General features: G+C 55.6%; 1 protein-coding gene and 1 pseudogene across 2 annotated transcripts in view; one reads left to right on the forward strand and one right to left on the reverse strand.

The window, feature by feature from the left end:
* The window catches only part of RASGEF1A (RasGEF domain family member 1A), a 135,267-nt gene that overhangs the window by 65,077 nt on the left and 51,140 nt on the right, over window positions 1-19,050 (reverse strand). Inside the window, exon 5 of one of the 2 annotated variants that reach the window (XM_073904470.1) lies at window positions 10,650-10,751. The gene's annotated coding sequence lies outside the window, so the exon portion shown is untranslated. Of the gene's footprint in view, window positions 1-10,649; window positions 10,752-16,557; window positions 16,690-19,050 lie in introns of those variants that run through there. The other variant, XM_073904471.1, reaches the window with a different exon arrangement.
* Window positions 1-19,050, forward strand: part of LOC112830583 (uncharacterized) — a 104,860-nt pseudogene that overhangs the window by 29,890 nt on the left and 55,920 nt on the right.

The raw sequence follows: 19,050 nt of genomic DNA on the forward strand, positions 1-19,050 counted from the left end.
GGGCCTCATGGGTAGACAGTCTCTGGATGCGTGGTCTCCCCAGTGACCTCCCTGGACTTCATGGGGTGCTGTCCACTCCTCACAACTGGCTCCCCATCCACCAGGTCTGACGCAGCCTTGACCCTCTGCCCAGTGGAAGGAGGGCAGCCAGGCTGTGGGCACTGGGGCCACATGGGCCACCATGGAACCTGCCCCTCCCCTAAACATGTCCAGTACCCTGGGCCCGGACTGCTCCCCAGCAGGCAGACCAGAAGGACCACGCTGCCGGTGGGGTCCCAGCCTCTCCGACACCACTCCTGGAGCCGTGGCCCATAGCTGCTTCTGTGGTTGCCCTGCCCAGGGGCCCCCATACACCGTCCCGGAGCACCTGTCTCTCCCCTGCCCCCCAGGGGCTGTACAGATTCTGTCCACTCTGTTCTCCTCCAGAAGCTTCAGAAACCGTACAAACACATTACAGTGCCAGCAAATCGCATGGTTAAGGACCTGAATTTGATTTATTTAATGACTAAACGTTTTTCCCTGCCCTTCTGCAGAAGCAAGGAGGGGGAGGAAAGCCCAGGCCAGACACTTGCTCCTGGAGGCCACGCCCTGGGTTTTGCACGATGGGAGGGCCTGGAGCTGTGGGGACAGCCAGGCAGGGTCCGAGTCCCAGTTCTGAGCCTTCCTGCTGCGTGACTTTTGTTGGGTTTCTCAGCCTCTCTGAGTGTATTTTGTGCTTCTGTAGACCTGGGGCAAACCGCTATCCTGGAGCTCTGTGAGAGTGAAAAGATCTTATCTGAAAGGGTCCCCAGATATGATGCCCTTCCCTCCCGTCCCACCCCCTCCATCACCCAACGTCAGGGATCCTTTGTCAAATGATCCATTTAAAGAGGGGCTCCGCCAGGTACAAACTCTCTCTAATGGCAGTGGCTCTTTAACCTGGATGTTGTTTGTCCCGGGCTGGGAGAGAGATGCCAAGAGACGTCAGCACCCCGAGTGTCCTGGAAACCCTTCCAAGCTCCCAAGTTCCTGAATGCCAATTACGGGAAGTCTGATTCATCTGTGCTCTGAGTAACTGGGTCCAGTTACTCCCGAGTGATTGTCTGAGCTGAATGTGTGTGGGGGTGACAGGCAGGGCTGCCCCGGGAAGGGAGCTCCCCCACGTCCTGGCCCTGGGCCAGCCACTAACCTCCCCTAGAGGGTTTTTGATCAAGACACGGACCACAGCCCCTGAGCCATCCCAAAAGTCCAGTCAGCCTGGGCTGGGGGAGCTTTCTGCTGCGACCGAGGCTGAGTCAGCTGAATGCTATGGGCAGCTCTCTAGAGACCAAAGCAAATATGATGAACAGAAAAGCTCCCATTTTGTGTTGAACTCAAAGTTCCCTGCACTGTAGTGCCTTTGGTAGTCAGATACATACCCAGCATGGTGAGCATCTGGGGCCCAAGTGGACAGAACATTCTGGGCTGACCCTGGTGGGTCAGCATCTGGGAGCAGGCTTGGCACTCGGTAAGGTTCAGTGGGCTCAGAACCACAGGCTGTAGCCTGGGAAGTTTTCAGAACCAAGAGGGAGGGTCTTATTCTTGTCCAGGCCTGAACCCCTTGGGCTGAGCTGTTCGCTATTAAGAAGTGGTTCTCAGGCTTTAGTAGGCATCAGAATCCCCCGGAGGCTTATCAAAACACACATTGCAGCCTCCTCCCCTAGAGTATCTGATTCAGGAGGTCTGGGATAGGGCTTGAGAACCTGCATTTCTAAAAACCAGTCCAAGGGGATGTTGATGCTGCTGGTCCTAGGATCCCACTTTGAGAACCAATGATCTAAAATTAGAGCTGGGAGAGGGCCTGGGAAGCAGAAGCAAGAAGGCACTCTGAGCCTGGTGCCCCACCTGCGGGATCAGCCGGAGCCCAGGCCAGGCGAGGCAGGGCCAGGAAGCAGGTAGCTCAAGATGAAGGCCACCCTAGGCTTGCCGTACCCTTGCCCAGCACTGCCCCACACACCGGGGCGCGAGGGGGGTCCTAGGAGCTTCCAGAAACTTGCTTCCTCCCAGTGTTTCTGCCCCTGCCTCTGAGCCCTTGTTCACGGCCTGCAGAATTCCTCATCACTTCTACGGGGGAGGACTCTCTAGCCCTCAACTGAGCAGAGCCACTGTTATGGGGGGCATACCTCCTGATGCCCACCACAGTGTCCATGCAGCAGGCCAGGCCGCTGCCAGGGCGGCCACCTCCGTGGCACCAGCTCTGCATCACTGGGGAGGCAGCTTCTGCGGGTTCATTCATTCAGCCCACATCAGCTGGGGGCGGGGGGCTCCACCTGGGAGCACTGGCTCTGCAGGGAGGGGACGGGAGAGGAGGCCACCTAAACACTCTGACCCCTTAATCCATGCACAACTATACCCTTGCTGCTGGAGTCCCTGCTCTAAGCCAGGCGTAGCCAGGCAGCAAGGCCAGGCTGGGAAGGGCCTTGGGCAAGAGAGGGCAAAGAAGGGCTTTAGGAGGAGTGGATTCTGCTCCTAGTGGGTTCTTCTGGCCAGTGAAGTCAGACACCCTCTACCTATTGTCCCTGGTCCACCCCAGCATCAACCCACCTGCAGGGGCCCTTATCGGACCCCAAATGCAAGCACAGCAGCTCAGGAGCAGAGCTCAGACCCCCAAAAGTCAGCAAGGATGCGTCAGGGCACTGAGCTAGGGAGGAGAGCCCAGGGACTTGCAGGGCTGGCCCTTCCAGGTGGCCCTGCTCTCCCGCGGGCCCAGGCCTATGCCTCAAGGGGCTGCTATGGACCGGCTCCTGAGGCCCTTCTTCATCACCCAGCTCTCTCCTCTGTACTCTGCATGTGCCCTGCCTCCCCAGGGCTCTGGGTAGGGCATCTCCTCAAGCTGGGACCTCTGCCATGTCATGAGGGTGCCACTTGTCTGATGTTCCTGAATGTTCTCAACCCTGGAAAAGCACCTCTTCGGTTACAATAGATCTGGGCCTGTCAGGGCCTTCAGCTTCCCCTCTCAGCCTCCTTCCTGACGCAGAGATGGCTCATGTCAGTGGACGGAGAGAGGACGAGACAGCTAGGAGGCACTTCTCCCCACGATCCAGGGAGGCTCATCCACACATCCTCTTCACCAGCCTCCCAGACGTGCAGTCATCTCTGCTACACTAAGATCTAGCAATCTTGGGGGAGGGGAACCTCACCTGCTGGAAGGCTGCCCCTCCACATAGCAGGACAGATGGGAAAACCAGGTCGGGCCGACCACCCCCGGGCTGTGACGTCACAAGCGGCAACCGGGCAGCTGCAGTGCCGGCCGCGGGAAACACGAGCGCGGTTAACGGGGCAAACTCAGTCCTACCAGACACAGAAGCACTAGCGGGAATATAGGGTTGTGCCTGAAAAACATGGCAAAAGCAATTTGATGAAAAAGGGTGTGGCGGGCTGAGGCTGCTGAGTTATGGAGACAAGCACAGATTGCAAAATCAGAAGGAGCCATGTGTTGGCAAAGGAGAGAATTTAGCACTTACCCTGCCTTTTTTTTACTGAAATCATTTTGGGGTAACCAGATAGCCCTGGTTGATGAGAGAACGTTCCTTACAGAAGAATCCCGAATGCACTGGGAAGGAACAATTAGAAAGGTGCCGCGTTGCAGCCCTTGATGGGATACTTGACTCAGACAGGGGTTGTCAAGAGTTGAGACCGCCAGAGGATGGAACGGATGGAGGGGGAGGAGGGCCCATCGGCCCCACGCTCACGCCCACTGCCACCAGACCTGCCGTAGCAGACTCCTGCGGCGTCCGGGCCTGTGCCACGAAGCATTCTTGCCAAATAACGTGGAGCCCCGTAAAACGAAGTTGTTTGAGGTAAACTCCAGTTTGGAGAGAATACTAGGAGCGGGGGAACTCGTGAAATGACACTGCGAGGAAGCAAACAGACAAGGCTCAAAAACAGGACATTCTAGGGACACAGACTCACCATGGTTCTGCAACAAGCCAATGGCTTAAAGAAAGGTGACTGGGAAAGGAAGGGCTGCTTCACATTACGGAGGCTTGTGACAAATAAAAGCCACATGCCACACGCCACACGTGGAGTCAATTTGGTTACTAACTTTAAGAGTCAACTGTAGAAGAGCATTTTTAAGACAATTAAGGAAAACTGAAGATGTGCTGGGCATTGGATGACAGCAAGGAATTGCTATTAATTCTGTTAAGTGTGATAATGACCGCCTGGTTCTGTTTGCAGATGGCCTCGTTTGAGATCCACGCTGGAGTAAATAGGGGCAAATTATGGAGGGCAGGGATTTGATTTAAATACTTCAGCCCAAAGGAAAATGAATAAGAGAAAAAGAAAAGAAAGGGAGGGAGGGAGCGAAGGAAGGAAGGAAGCAGGAAAAATGAGTAAGTGAAGCAAGCTGGTAAAATCTTAACTGCTGAATCTGGGCAATGAGAATATGGAGGTTCATTATTCTGTTCTCTTTACCTTTCGGTGTGTTTGCAAATTTCATAACAGCTAAACTTAAAACATGGTATCAGCACATGAATATAGAGTCAGAGCAATGAAACAAACAAGAAAGTCTTGAAATAACCCCAAACACAAATAGCAGCTTAGTATATGAATAAAGGTGATATTTCAAGTCAGTGAAGGAAAGGTAATTGTTTAATAAGTGGTGTTGGGCAAATGGGTGGCCATCTGGAAAAAAATAAAATTGGAGTCCTACCAGATAAATCAAATACTCACATTTGAAAAACAAAACCATACGCCTATAAGAGGAACACAAGAGAGTATTTCTTTATAGTTTCATGGTACAGAAGTTTTTCTGTTAGTTTGAACTTCATGAAATTACTGATGGGCAACAATTTTTGACCTATAGAAACAGTAATTTCACAAGGTTCAAATGTAATATGTACAATACCGACTACATAAATTTTTTAGATTCTGCATGGCAAAAACCAGAACAAACAAAATGAAAATACAATAAGTTGAGGAAAGGATTTGCAACTCATTCTCCAAGAGTCAGTTTCCTTAATATATAGAAAGCTTCTATGAATCAATAAGAAAAAGAAAAATACCATCAGCCAATTCCGACATTAGTTCACTAGAGAGAATACAGGTAAATCTTATACATATGAAAATATGTTCAAATCTCATTCATAGAGAAACGCTAACATTGCAATGAGATACCATTTTTCACCTATTAGATCGGCAAAGATAAGGGGATGGAGAAACAGGTGTTTACATCTATCACCAACAGAAGTATAAATCCCTATGGCTGAGGAGGACAGCTTAGCAAAATCTATCAAAATTACAAATGCACCTCCATTTCACCCTACTGTTCTATTCTGAGGGATTTATCCTACAAATATGCTCACACCTGGAGTAAAATGATATCTGGGCAAGGATGCTTGCTGCAGTCACTGCTTATAAAGGAGAGTGGACACCATCTGAATGGCTACTTTTCAGGGCCTGGAGGAATGAGTTACCACGCATCCACCGGCGGAAGGCCACGCAGATGTTAAAACCAGCAATGCATGGGGTGCCTGGGTGGCTCAGTTGGTTAAGCGCCCGACTCTTGATTTCGGCTCAGATCACGATCTCAGGGTCGTGAGATGGAGCCACAACTCGGGATCGTGCTCAGCACAGAGTCTGCTTCAGATTCTCTCCCCCTCTCCCTCTGCCCCTCCCCCTGTTTGCGTGCATAGGCTCAAGTGCACTCTCTCACTCTCTCTCAAATAAATAAATAAATCTTTAAAAATAAATAAATAAGAATAAAATTGGGGGTGCCTGGGTGGCTCAGTCAGTTAAGTGTCTGCCTTCAGCTCAGGTCATGATCTTGGGGTCCTGGAATCAAGCCCCGCATCAGGGCTCCCTCAGCCTTTAGGAGCTGGCAGGGATGAGGGAGGAGACATGCTCCACATGGACCCTTTTTACTTGTTGAATGCCTAGTGAAATAAATACAGTATGCCAAACTTTATAAACTGAGGAGGGGGAAGGGCAGCCCTATGAGGAGGCAGGCGGGAATCCCAGGGAAGGCAGAGTGGGGAGAAAGAAGGTGAGGCATTGCGGGTCAGGAACCCAGGGTGACCTTTCCAGAGTCCCCGCCCACACGGCCGCACACAGACCATGTCTCTCTCAGCTTCCCAGGGCACCTCAAGTTCGATGTAACAACATCCCCCAAGCAGGCTCCCCAACTAGGCTCTCTCCTGGGGGAAGCACAGGGCTGAGGACACAGCTGGTGTGGCGGGTCAGTTGCCCCTCTGTTGGAACCATCCACATGTGCACACGGCTAAGCTGCAGAGGAGACATGAGACCCCAGTAAAGTCACAAGTCCACGGCTCACCCCAAAGTGACATGTCATCAGTGGCCCCCAGGCACCACCTGCCATGGACTGTGTCCCCTGGCTTTCTTGGCTTCCTGGACATGGCAACCCATGTCCACCTTGGGGCCTGGGACCAGCTGCTCCCTCTGCAAGGAGCTCCCTGCCTCCAGATGTCCAAGGGGCTCAAGCTCTACCTTCCAGTGAGGCCGCTCTAACCACTCTGTTCTAAACGGAAGCTCCCCACACTCCCTCCCTCCTCCCCCAAGCACCTTCTAATTACCTGTTCCGCTCATTCCCTCCCTATTTCTGGATTTTGTCTGCACTCCCAGAACCTGGGCAGAGCCCGGCACACTGCTTCTCCACACGCGCTCGGTGGATGGGACGATGATGAGACATCTCCCCACATTGTTTTGGCTCTTCACCACCTTTCCCCAAGTCCCTCTCAAGCGAGGGGTGAAGGGCAGGCAGCACCTCAGAGCATGGGTTTCTCTCGGCCCCAGAAGTCACAGTGAGGTAGTGAGGAGGGGCAGGCCTGGGCTATCCAGCCTCGGGCAGGGTTCTTAGCCCCTCGGAGTCTTGCTGCTACACCCATGACAATTTCCATGCTCTCCTTGGGCCCGCTTATGTCTAATCGCCCCTCCACACCCACCTCGCCTCCTGGCACCTGGGCCCCACCCCTCCTCCCAGCCTCAGTCTCCACCTCCGTCCTATTTGGCCTGCAGACCCAGCCAGCTCCAGTGTCCTATGAAGCGACGGTCTTCTGCCAAGCCCCCCACCACCTCCCTTGCCCCGGCTGTGGGTGCACAGAGCACTGGGCCACAACAGGTTCCCAAGGCCAGGGCACCCTCCCCATTCTAAAGCAGGCCTGAGACACATCACCATTCTCCAATGCCGGGCCTGGCGTCTGCCACATTAGGCGGTGTTTATCACTGTTATCCCTGCAATAAAATGCCTTGTTTGCAGCCGGGATTCCTCTTCACTGGGTTCCCTTGGGGAACTCGGGGGCCTTGCTCTGGCCATCCCTGCGGGCCTGGGGAATGGTGTGCCCCCTCGGGCCTGACAGCCTGCCCTCCTCCCGCTGTCCAGGGCCTGGCAAACTGGGCAGTCAGCACTTCTGGCCAAGGCACATGGCCACAGCCTGGTGAGGGTGGCAGGCTAGGGCCAGGACACGAGAGCCTCCAACATCAGAGCTGTAGAGGCGCAGCGGTTCCCTGTGGGAAAACATTTACGCCCCTAGGCAAAAGCCATGTGCATTACAGGTCAGCTCAGAGCTGCCGGGGGTGCGCAGCGGACAGGCGGGCATGCGTGCATGGAAGCCCTCTCATAGAGGCCTGCCTGCCCCTGAGCTACCCAGGGCCCTGGGGCTCCAGAAACCCGGCCCCAGTCAACCCGCCACGGAAAGATGGGTTAACTGAGGTGCAAGTCAGTTTAATTTAACTCAGCATCACCTGCGTAGGTGGGCATGGGGGTGTCTAACTCTGCGGTGGGAGACTCATGGGTGGAGGTGCCCACTGCTGGCACTGCCAAATGAGCCCGCCCTGTCAGGAGGCCTGAGGTGAAAGGCAAGGGCAGGGTAAAGAGTTCTCCCTGCCCCTGCCTGCCTCATCCTCATGGCCAACCTGGTGCCTGGTGCCCTCAGCTCCTCAGGGGGCTGCCCACGGAGCAACCTGCTACCCTGTGTGTGATGCCATATGTGGTTAGGGCAGGCCAAGTGGTTTAGATGGCAGGGAGCCACAGAGGGGCCCGGCCAGTGTGGGGTGGGCTGCCAAGCTAGCAGGCCAGCTGCACCGGGCGTCTCATGGGCCAGGCCCATAGCCCATCCTTGTGCCAACCACACCCACACTGGCCCTCATTGTCTGCCCACTTGCTCAGCCTCTCCACACCTCTCTCCAGGCAGTCCCAGGTGCCCCCACCCCTGAATTGGGCTGCAAGAAGCCTGGGAGGGTTCATGGGCCCTCCTGCTGCAGGACATGCCTGAGTGGGGACCCCAGGGAGCCAACTAGCCCCAGGCAGGACAGCTGGGAGCAAGGCAGGAAAACAGTGGCTGGAGCTGGAATGCAGGCCCCACATCCCCAGGCCAGGGATCCTCACCCCATACTACCCTACTGGCCCAGGCCGATGTGCCCCTCTCAAGTCTGGTGGGCCCTGGACAGCCCTCAGTCTCAGGTTCTCCCATCCCTGGCCTGCCCAGCCTCCTAGCATCAGGCCCAGGGCTGATGACCATGCTGTCAGTCCTTCCCTGGACAAACTGACAGAGCACACAGCTCCCCTCGCCCCGCATGCACCAGCACAGCACTGGGTCCTGGGGCCCAGCAGTAAGCAGTACAAGGTAGAAGACTCAGACACATGAGGATACACCTCAGGAAGATGAGACCTCATGGCAAGGTGGTCAGTGCTGTGAGCCAGGCCACAGGACACCACGGGCAGAAGCAGGAGCACATTACCCACTTTCCAAAGTGCTCCTTGGCACAGAGGACAGACCTGGGTTCAAATTCTGCCTCTGCCCTTCTCTCCAGAGAGGAAGTTCATCCACAAAATGGGTATAACGATGCCAGCATAAAAAAAATATTTAGGACATTAAATTAAGTCACTTATTAGTGAAACACACAGCAGAGCCCTTGGGACAGAGAGCTGGTCAAGGACCGCTTCCTGGTGCGTGCACGTGAATGCATGTATACATACACACACATACACACATGCACACGCATGCACGCGTACCCAGAGCCCACACACGCGCCCCGCGTACCAAGGTCTGAGCACAGACAGGGGGTCCACCGACTCCCCGGCCTCCACCACACTGCCTGCTGTCCTTTGCTCCCCGCACTCGGAACCCAGGGCTGTTCTGGCACTACGACTTCCTTTTCATCCCCTCACAGCGCCACGGTCACCCCACAAAACAACAGCTCTTCAAAATCTCAGCCCAACTGTAGACATGCCTGGCATCCCCCCTCCAGGGATATGACCTGTTGTGACCTGGAGCTGCACCCCGGGGGCCACCTCGGCCAGACAGTGGGCTTTAAACGCCCCCCCCCCCAGTCTCTGCAGGCTCACAGGCACGGCCGCTCCCCTGGCCCCAGGCTGCCTGACCACAAGGACAAGCTGGGAGATTTGGCACCTCCCTCAGGCACCCCTGCAGTCCGCGGGGGATCTGGTCACCAGCACCCTGCCTCCAACCCCTCTCCTAGGCGCCGCTTCCTAGCCTCTTTCCCATCTCCGGGGCCAAGGAGGAGGCAACTGTGTGTGGATTTCTCAAAGACCGAGGGCTTTCCAGACAGGGTCAGCTGGTGGTGGCAAGCGACACATTTGCAGGGCCACCATGGCTGTGTCCCACAAGTATCCTTCTTTATGTTTTCATCATTTAATACATTATAATCTAATTTCTATTATCTCTTCTTTGATCCACTGCATATTTACACGTGTTTTAAATTTTCCAAATATTAGACTTTTTAGAGTTATGTTTTGTTATTAATTTCTATCATTATTGCATTGTAGGTAGAAAACATTGCCTGTATCACAGTGTTTTTTTGGTAATCCTTGAGGTGTTTTTACAGCCAGTTTGCAGATAGCTGACCTCGTGGTTCGGCAAGTACCTGTGAGCACCCCAGCCACTGCATCGCTGGGGGCGTGGTCCAGGTGGTGACTCATGCCTTGTGGGTGGCTCCCCTCCAGGCCCTACCCCAAACGCCCCCTTCCCCACATTCTTGGAAGTGATCTGGCCGCCCTGGCCTTTGCCAGAGCAACAGCTTGGACTCTGGCCAACCCTGCTCACTGACAATCCCCCCTCCTAAATCCTTGAGAAACCTCACTTGCTGACCCAGCAGTGGGGGACCTGGGGACCAGATGCTCCCAGGTCACCCACTCCAGCGATCACTCACAGGAACACTCACAGACACGCTCACCTTGATGGAGGTCAGCTGGGCTCCCAGGCCAGAGGAGGGAGGGGTTGCTGGGTATGGGAGGCCCCTTCATGGGGTGGTGTCCACGGGCAGGGTGGAAATGAGGTGGGCTCTCCTGAGGGCAGCCCTGATGTTCTGCTCTTGGCCTCATCCACCCAGTAGGGGCCACCCACTACTAATACCAACAATAATAAAATGAGTAATTGACAGCCTCCTGCTTGCTCTCAGTGATTAACTCATGAAAGCTGCAGAGGCTCCCCCTAGGAACTCCATGAGCTCCTTCTATGTGAGCTTCCAACCCCATCCAACTCTAACCACCGCCCCCCCCCCTGCTGGTTCACGGGCCAGCCTCCCCTCTGCATCCCTCTCCTTCAGCTCTGAAGGCAGAGACCTGGGTCCCAGCAAGGGGGACCAACCCTCCCCAGTCACCACAGCCAGGGCTGTGAAGCTCCAGGCTCCCACCCAGCGCTGCATGTCATTACCTCATACGATCAAGACCATAGCCTCAGAGGAGGAAGGGAACCCAAATGTTCACAGTTCACAGCTGGAAGGGGCTTGGACACAGAACCAGTCTTCAGGAAATCCTAGGCAGAAGTTTGGGCCTCTGAGCCTGGGTTTCTACAGCAACAAAATAGGGTTCCTCACCCCAGGAAGTGCCTGGGCTGGGGCTGGGCACGTCCCCCGACGTCCCAAGTCAGAAGCCTCCCTGGGTCTGCCCCAGTGACCCAGCAGTGGCTGGGATTCAGGCCACACCCAGACGGAATCCAGAGACTTCATGACATGCACATGGGAAGGGTCTGAGTACCAGAGGCCCAGAGAGCCCCACAGGGAGAGAGGGTCTGGGGAGGGGTCCTTGCCGGTCAGGCAGCCTTGGGGGTGGGGAAACCAGCTCAGCTAACAAACCCATCAGAACGGGCACACCCTCTCCCAGCCCCCTCAGCTTCTGGGTGAGCCAGCCTCCTCCACGAAAGCTACTCTTTGTTAACAGTGTTGCCATGGCAACCAGATCCAGGGAGAACTCTCTCTTCAAGGTAGAGTCTGAGGGTGACACTTGGAGAAACGGAAGTGGTGGTGACAACAGGCAGGAGCCTGGCCTCCCAGCCCTACCCCCACTACTCCTTCCTGAACTACTCCAGCTCCCCGGAGACTGCCCCTTGCCGGTCCCAGAGCTTTGGGTCTGCTCCCCTCTCCTCTCCCTGAGTGCGGACAGCAACACGGTCCAGGTCAAGCGCCCCCGGCCCATGTTTCCACACAGATCTGCGTGTCTCTGCCCCATCACAAACACAGGCTCATGCTTTCGCACATATTCCAGGAAGGCTTGCTGAGTCTACCAGCCCAGCCACAGTCTGAGCTGAGGGGAAAACAGGCCAAGTGTACACCTGACTCCAAGAAATCACAGTTACGCAGGGGTGACATGCTGCAGAGGCCCAGGCACTCTGCACAGCACACCCATGCGGGAAGGCACCCCCCAGGAAGGCTGGGAGCCAACTAGGTGGGGATAGGGAGTCCTGCCTGGGAACAGGAGGTTCCGAGCATTTTGACAAAGAGAAGGTTAAAAAGGTCACCTGGCTGTGGTGTGGGGAAGGAGGCCGCTGCAGGTGTGCAGGCCAGAGGGGGCAGCCCGGCCTGTGGAGAGAGCAGCGGGCAGGGGAAGGGAGTGGAAGAGAGGCCTGGGGTGACAGGCTGACCACGCAGTCACTGTGAGGGCAGACCTGGCAGAGGCAAGAGGGAGGCCTTGGCCATACCGACTGCTCAAATGGGGAGCCTGGAGCAGGTGAGGTTCGGGGGCACAGCAGACAGGCCGCCCATGGTCATCTGAACGGCATCTAGCCGGCCCAGGCTGCACCGCTGACGGAGCCCAGAGAACAGGCCACACTGAAAGGACTTAGAATGGGATCAGCACCGAGGAGGGAACAGGAGCCGTGGCTGGGGAAGAGAGGGTGTAGGTCCAGGTCCCGAGGAACAGGAATAGTGACTGGGCCCAGGAGAGGAGGGGGAGCCTGCAGAGAGGTCTGCAGGGTGGCCAGAGGACTGGGAGGCACACAGGGGCGGGGGGCAGGGGCTGCAGAGCCCCAGGGGACAAATGCCTGGGAGCAGGAGGCGTGAACACCAAGAGGGCCATCGATGTCCACAGGCACCTGAAGACCATTTCCCAGGAGTGACGAGGGCGCGCCAGATTGGAGTGGGCTGGGAGCGAGTGGGAAGTGAGGATGTGGAGTGAGCAAGCAGAGAACACGGCTTCAGAGTCAGCCTACTTGCAGGGGAGGAGAGAAGGGGGAAAATAGCTGGAGGGGGAGAGGGCAGAGAGCAGTTTGTTGTTGTATTTAAGCTGAAGAAGTTTTATGAAAGTAGGGGCGCCTGGGTGGCTCAGTCAGCTGGCTGAGCGGTTGAGTGTCAGACTCTTGATTTCAGCTCAGGTTGTGATCTCAGTGTCGTGGGATGGAGCCCCAGGTAGGGCTCCACACTCAGCGTGGAGGCTGCTGGAGATTCTCTCTCTCCCTCGCCCGCTGCCTCTCTCCCTGCTCGTGTGCTCTCTCTCTCACTCAATAAATGAATAAATAAAACCTTTTAAAATTTTTAAAAAAATTTTTTAAAAAGAAAGTAGTATCACCTTTGATGACATCACCTGTCAACTAGGGCAGCAACCCCTCCCCTGTGAGGAAGTGATACAAGAGCTGGACAAATGGAATGAAGTGCCCCCTGAGTGCCTAATGTCTTGCCCCCGGGGCTGGCTCCCTGCCTCAGGGGGCTCACAGTGTGTGGTCCACGGGCAAAATGGGGTGTTTTCCTCGAAAGAGTCAGGGAGACTCCGTGAGGCCCAGCGCCAAGGCTCTCCTTGAGCTGGTGCTTGCCCACAGCTCCCTGAACTCACCCTGCATGACAGAGAACCCCACAGCTGCTCAGAAGGGATATGGCAGGCTCCGAGCTCCCACCACCACCCACCACGCAGGGCAGCAAAGTCCCGCAGCCTGTCCCCCCAGACCCAGCATAGGCGCTCATGGTGGGAAAGTGGGGTGAAAGGCTCTTTTCTCCTGCGCTATGTCCACATCCCGACACCACTCATGGATCCTGAGAAGTTTCCCTAGCAAATAAGTGAGGAGGGTAGAAGCTTCCCCAGACAGGATCACTGGGGGATGCTCTGAACCATATTCAAAGGCACCTACATGGTTCTTTGGAAATGCTTCTGCAGATGAGACTATTCAGACACCTGAGGCCATGCTACGGTCCCCCCCTCAGGCAGGGTGGGCAGGTAGAAGGCAGCAGTCATCCCGCCACCCCCTTGGGGTGGATCCGTGTGGATCCTAACACTTTCATACTTTGGCCAGACACCTCTCACAAGCCTTTCTGAAGCCTGTCCCAGGAGGTGAATCCCCAAGGCCCTCCATTCCCCAGGATGAGCCCTGCTCCTCCGTACCTGGTCCCTGTCCCTCCCAAGCTCTGAACAGGCCAGGACATAATGGGGCTTTCAGGTTTTCCCTTCCATGGTTCCTGCCATGCCACTGCCAGGCTGACATCAGCTGACCTTCCCAAACCCTGCTCCAAGGTTGTCAGATTAGGACTGCCTGGTGTCCCCAGTCCAGGGACATTCTGAAAGGATCATAGCCCCCCCCGCTCTGTGCCAGCCAGACACCCCCTCTGTTCACTCTCTGACACATAAACACACAGTCCCACTGCCCCAGGCTCTGGGCCCAGGAAGAGGTGAGAAGGGCACATACTGAAGAAAGGGCAGAGCATCCTCCCCAGACCCCTGCAGGTCAGGGCACCCTGCCTGACATGTGACCAGTGGGTGTCAGAGGCCCTCCCCTCATGGCCATGGGCCTGGGAGCTTCCCCACCTGATGTCACTTCAGCACCCCATGATCACAGGCCTCCCTCCCTCCTACCCTGCTTCCTCCTCAGATTCTGCCTGGAAGACAAGTTGCTAAGTAAACACTCATCCACAGGAGGGAGGTGGGCAAGCGAGGGCAAAGGAACTGAGAGGCAGCCTGGAGTGGGTGGGAGTTATAGGAGGCAGATTTCTGCTCAACATTTGGAAGCTCTGAGAGAAAAACAGCCAGAGCAGACCAGGGCTGAAGCAGATGGCCTCAGGAGGGAAAGAGGGAGGGAGGAGGAGTCCCAGCAGGGGGCAGCCGGGGCAGGGTGCTCTGGACCCAGAGAAACACTGCTATGATCACCAGGACAGGCCCTGATCTGCATCCCCAGTCCTCTCTCCCACCATGGCCCTGGGACCAGCAGGCCCTGTTGGGGAGGTCCGGAGCCCCTCTTCTGGGGTAGGGTGATGCAGAGGTGCACCTATGTCACTGCCCCCACTTCTGAGGACTGTGGTTGGATGCCCTGAGCCCTGCACCTCACTTGGCCTATTTGACAAATTTGGCTTCTGTGAAACATGTGGCTAGAGAACAGGGTTCGGTGGTTAAAAAACAAAAATCAACCAGAGCTATTCCAATACAGCCCATTCAGCCCATCATTCTGCAGCTGGGGAGACAGGTGTACTCGGGGGTTCTCAGGCCATACCTGAGCATCCCCGCCCCCCACTACTCTCCCCTGAAGGACCCAGGGGATGGACGAGCGGATCTGTTCCTCACCTGGTCAGCCTAAGGGGGCCCCTTGTGTTGGGATGCCCTCCCCACTTGGCCAGGCCCACCAGCCCCCGGCCTCAGGTCAGCCCAGCACAAATGCAGGCGGCGCTGGTATTTCTCCCCCACCCTCCTCCTCCGCCTGCAGTTGCTAAGTTACACCAAAAAACCCTCTGCTCTGTGTGAACTGTTCCATTTCCACAATTTGCCAGGTGGAAGGGAGCCATCAGGCTGGCAGTTCAAGGATGCCTCCCAGAGAAAAACAAACTTGCTGGCTGGCTTTCAGGCCCCCATGGCATACCTGGGGCCACCTGCTTGTGCTCCCAAACCCAGGAGCCATGTGCAAGAGTACACAGCTGCCCTGGGAGGGTGTCAGCATGTGGGTCTCTACTGCTCCTTCCCTTCTCAGGGTTCTACTGCCACCCCTTACCCAGCCATGACCCCCCAGAAGGCTGCTGGTCACTATGACCCATGTCCCTAACAACAAATAAAAGCTAGAGGGGCACAAAACCCATCCACGGGTCCAGAGCCAAGGTCTTCCACTTCCTCCCACTCTGGAGGCCCTCCTCCTATTCTGGGCTGGGATCCTGAGGTTCCAATACAAAGTGTCCCTGGATGTCAGGGCAGAAATATCCCTAAAAGTCACTGAAACCATTTACAGATGGGGAAGCTGAGTCCCTGAGAGGCTCGCAGTCTGTCCTCAGTTCAGAAGTCAAGACCTGTGGCCTCCCGACTCCCTAGCTCCCTACTCATAACAAGAGCTGCTGCTTTGCGCTCTAGGCCTCCTACTGGGGAGGGAAGGGCCTGGACCCAAGCTCGGCTGCACTGGGCAAAACTGTGTCCAGAGGCAGGTGGAAGACCCCTGAGGGGCAGAGCAGATCACTGCCTCTTTGAGGCTCCCCTGAATACCAACCTGACTCTATATGTCCTGGTGGCCGTCTGGGCCCTGCCCTTGCTCCAGAGGATGGGAGAAAAATGACAGCAGTGGGGAGGGTGAACCAGATGGGGCTCACAGATCCAAGCAGGGAACCAGGGTGCCCGGCCACCACCACATCTCAGCCCCCAGGTGGCTCCCAAGAGGCAGGCAGCCTCCCTGTAAATATCCAGCAGCTCCAGCGCTCAGAAGCAGCTAGAGATGCAGGGGGCAAGGGCCTGCTGCGTGTCCTCCCCAGACAGCAGGAGCCCCCTCCCCCCTCACACACACGCAGAGCGGAACCAGCTGCACCTTGCAAGGCCTGGGGCAAAGAGAGCACGGTCCTTGAAATGACCCTTGCCCACGGTGCAGAGAGGGGCATCTCGCCCTGGTCGTCTCCCCTCAAATGCTGAGCTCACGCCCCACTTCCTCGCCACACAGCAAGGGCGTGAGATGCCACCGCGGGGCCCAGAATGCAGACAAGCAAATGGAAACTTCCAACTGCGCCACCCCAAGGTCCTCAGATTTCCCAGCCCCCTCCCCCACGCCAGGCCCGGGGCAGCGGACCTGCCCGCCGGTGCCCCCGCCCGCCTGCGGAGTGCACTCCCGCCACGCCCAGGCAGAGACTGCCCGGTGCCCCGCAGGCGCTGGAGGCCGGGGGGTCCTGGCGCTGTCCAGCCCGGGGCGGAGTTCTGGGCAACTCCGCGCCGGGCTCCCGCACGCCCTCCTGCACGCGCGTCCCACGACCAGTGCCGGGAACCGGTGCCCCGACCCCGCGACGGTCACGCCGGGCGGGACCCGGGGCCCGCGTACGCCCCGCCCGCGCTGGCCACCGGAGGGGACGGCCCTAGGGAGACAGGGAGGGACCGAGGGACTGAGGATAGCGGCGCCCGCTGCCTACCTCGGTCCGGGCCGGCGTAGCTCCCGCGCAGCCCTCGCGCCGCAGTCGGGCCCCGAGCAACGCGCGGCCCGCGCCGCCGGCGGCTCATGCTCGGCGCCGGGGCCCGCGGCACCCGCCCACCCGCGGCCGCCCCCGCGCTGCGCCAGCTGCGGGCAGAGCGGCTCCCTCCGCAGCCGGCGCCGGGGAGCGCGAGCGAGCGAGCGCGGAGCGAGCACGGAACGGGCACGGAGCGGGCACGGAACGGGCACGGAGCGGGCGGGCGCGAGAGCGCGGGGAGCGGGCGGGCGCGGGGCGCGAGTGCGGGGCGGGCGCAGGCAGAGGGAGGGCGCGGGGCGGGAGCGTGGAGAGGGAAAGTGCAGGACGAAGGTGGAAGGAGAGGTAAAGCGCGTAGCCAGGGCGCGGGGCGCGGGGCGCAGGGCGCAGGACTCTGGGGTAGGAGGCAGAGAGTGCAGGGAGAAAGCGAGCCAGCCTTCATTTAAAAAAGGATAATTCAACAAACCGCCCCAAAGGTGATGTGGCCACCTCATGTGAAAGAACCTTTGGGGCCTCCCTAGAGCTGCCCAAATGTTGGCTTCTGAAACCGCTTCCGTGGGCAATTCCTGGTCGCTTTGATTATTCCCTTTACCATCACAACCACCCTATAAGGTTGGTGTTGGTTTTGTTCCCATTGCACAGATGAGTAAACTGATGGTAGGGAAGTGAAAGGACCCTGCAGGATCAGGCAGGCAAAGCAAAGCTCAAAAACCACCCTGAGAGATTCCATAGTCCCCATTTCTCCAAAACCACCATGAGGAGGATGCGGGATCCAGCTCTTCTGGCTCCCAGTGAAGCTTCCCGTTCTCTGAACAGGCATCTTTGTTCTCTGGTCACAACCTCAGGGGTCAGGAGTGACCCTTTCAGGCACAGACTCAAGTGAATATGGAACAGGTCTAGGGCCAGGGAGCTCACAGGATGAAGAGGTTTGGGTGGAAGAATGGTGAAGTACTCCATAGACATCCCCCATCCCTGCCTTGGAGAGGCTGAGGACCTTTCTTATTAATTCATTCAGTACATATTTATTGAGTGCTTACTGGATGCTGGGTGCCATTCTGGGCACTGGGATACAGGTGTGAATCCCCCTGTCTGGTTGAAGTTTGCATTCTTGTGGGAAGCAGGCAGTAAATAAAAAGCACAAGAAAATATTTCATATGTCAGATGATGCAGATGCTTTGGAGAAAAGCATGGCAGAAAGAGGGTATAGGGAGGGAGTCCAGTTTTGGGAGTTATTTTATTTTGGCAGGTCAGGGAAGTCTTTGCTGAAGGGGTGACATCTGAGCCAAGACCTGAGTGAAGCAAGCCATGATAAATCCAAAGAATGAATATTTGAGGCATAGGATGCGACGGCCCTGATGTGAAAATATGCATTGGATGTGTGCAAGCGATAATGAGGAGACAGACTGGTGTGCAAATGAGTGAAGAGTGTGGTAGAGAGTGAGATTCCAGGAAGTGCCCAGGTGACCAGATCAGGGGGAGTCTGGTTGGCCATTGGCCCTTGTGGTTTTGACTCAATGCCAAGCTGGTGGGGAGGGTTTTGCAGAGTAATGTTATGGTCTGACTTTTCTTGACAAAAACATTTTATTTTGGAAAATTCCAAACATTTACAAAAGTGGGAGCTAAGAAGGTAGTAAGCCCAATGGCCCAACATCAACTATTACCAATATGTGGCCAATTTTGTTTCACCAGTACCCTCACCCATCACTATATTTGTTCAAGCGAGCATTTGCTTGTTATTAAGTGAACATTTATAACTTTTTAAAGTATAATATACATAAATGATGGTATACAGATCATAAATTTGTGCTCAATTGCTTTTCAATGAGAATATTAATAACCATCTGTACCTTGATTTTCACTATGGGAAGGTTTTAAATTAGATTCATTTTCTTTAATAGATCGAGGGCCTTGCAGATTATCTAATTCTTCTGATGTCACTTTTGATAAATTGTGTTTTTGAAATATTTTTAATTTGGCTAAATTTTCAGATTTACTGACAAGTTGTTCATAACATCCTCATATTAGCCCACAGATGTCTGCAAAATATGTAGTGATGTACCATGTTTCATTCTGATACTGGGAATCTTTGTTTTCTTTCTTTTCTTGATCAGTCTTGCTAGAGTTTTGTCAATTTTACCATATTTTTCAAAGAAAACTTTTGCCTTTGTTGAGTTTTCTCTATTGTGCCTTCTATTTCATTGATGTCTACCCTTTGTTTGATTATGTCTGTATTTCAGCTTTGGTGAAGGTATTTACTGTTTTGTTTCTTCGGTTTCTTAAGTTGGAAGCTAGGCTCATTGGTTTTAAGCCTTCTTTTCTACTATATGCATTTATTTTTTTTTAAAGATTTTATTTATTTATTTGACAGAGAGAGAGACAGCGAGAGAGGGAACACAAGCAGGGGGAGTGGGAGAGGGAGAAACAGGCTTCCCGCAGAGCAGGGAGCCCGATGCGGGGCTC

This window comes from Callorhinus ursinus, unplaced genomic scaffold (assembly GCF_003265705.2).
Source record: "Callorhinus ursinus isolate GAN/ISIS: 27379988/994484 unplaced genomic scaffold, GSC_fseal_2.0 scaffold20, whole genome shotgun sequence".
Lineage (NCBI taxonomy): Eukaryota > Metazoa > Chordata > Mammalia > Carnivora > Otariidae > Callorhinus > Callorhinus ursinus.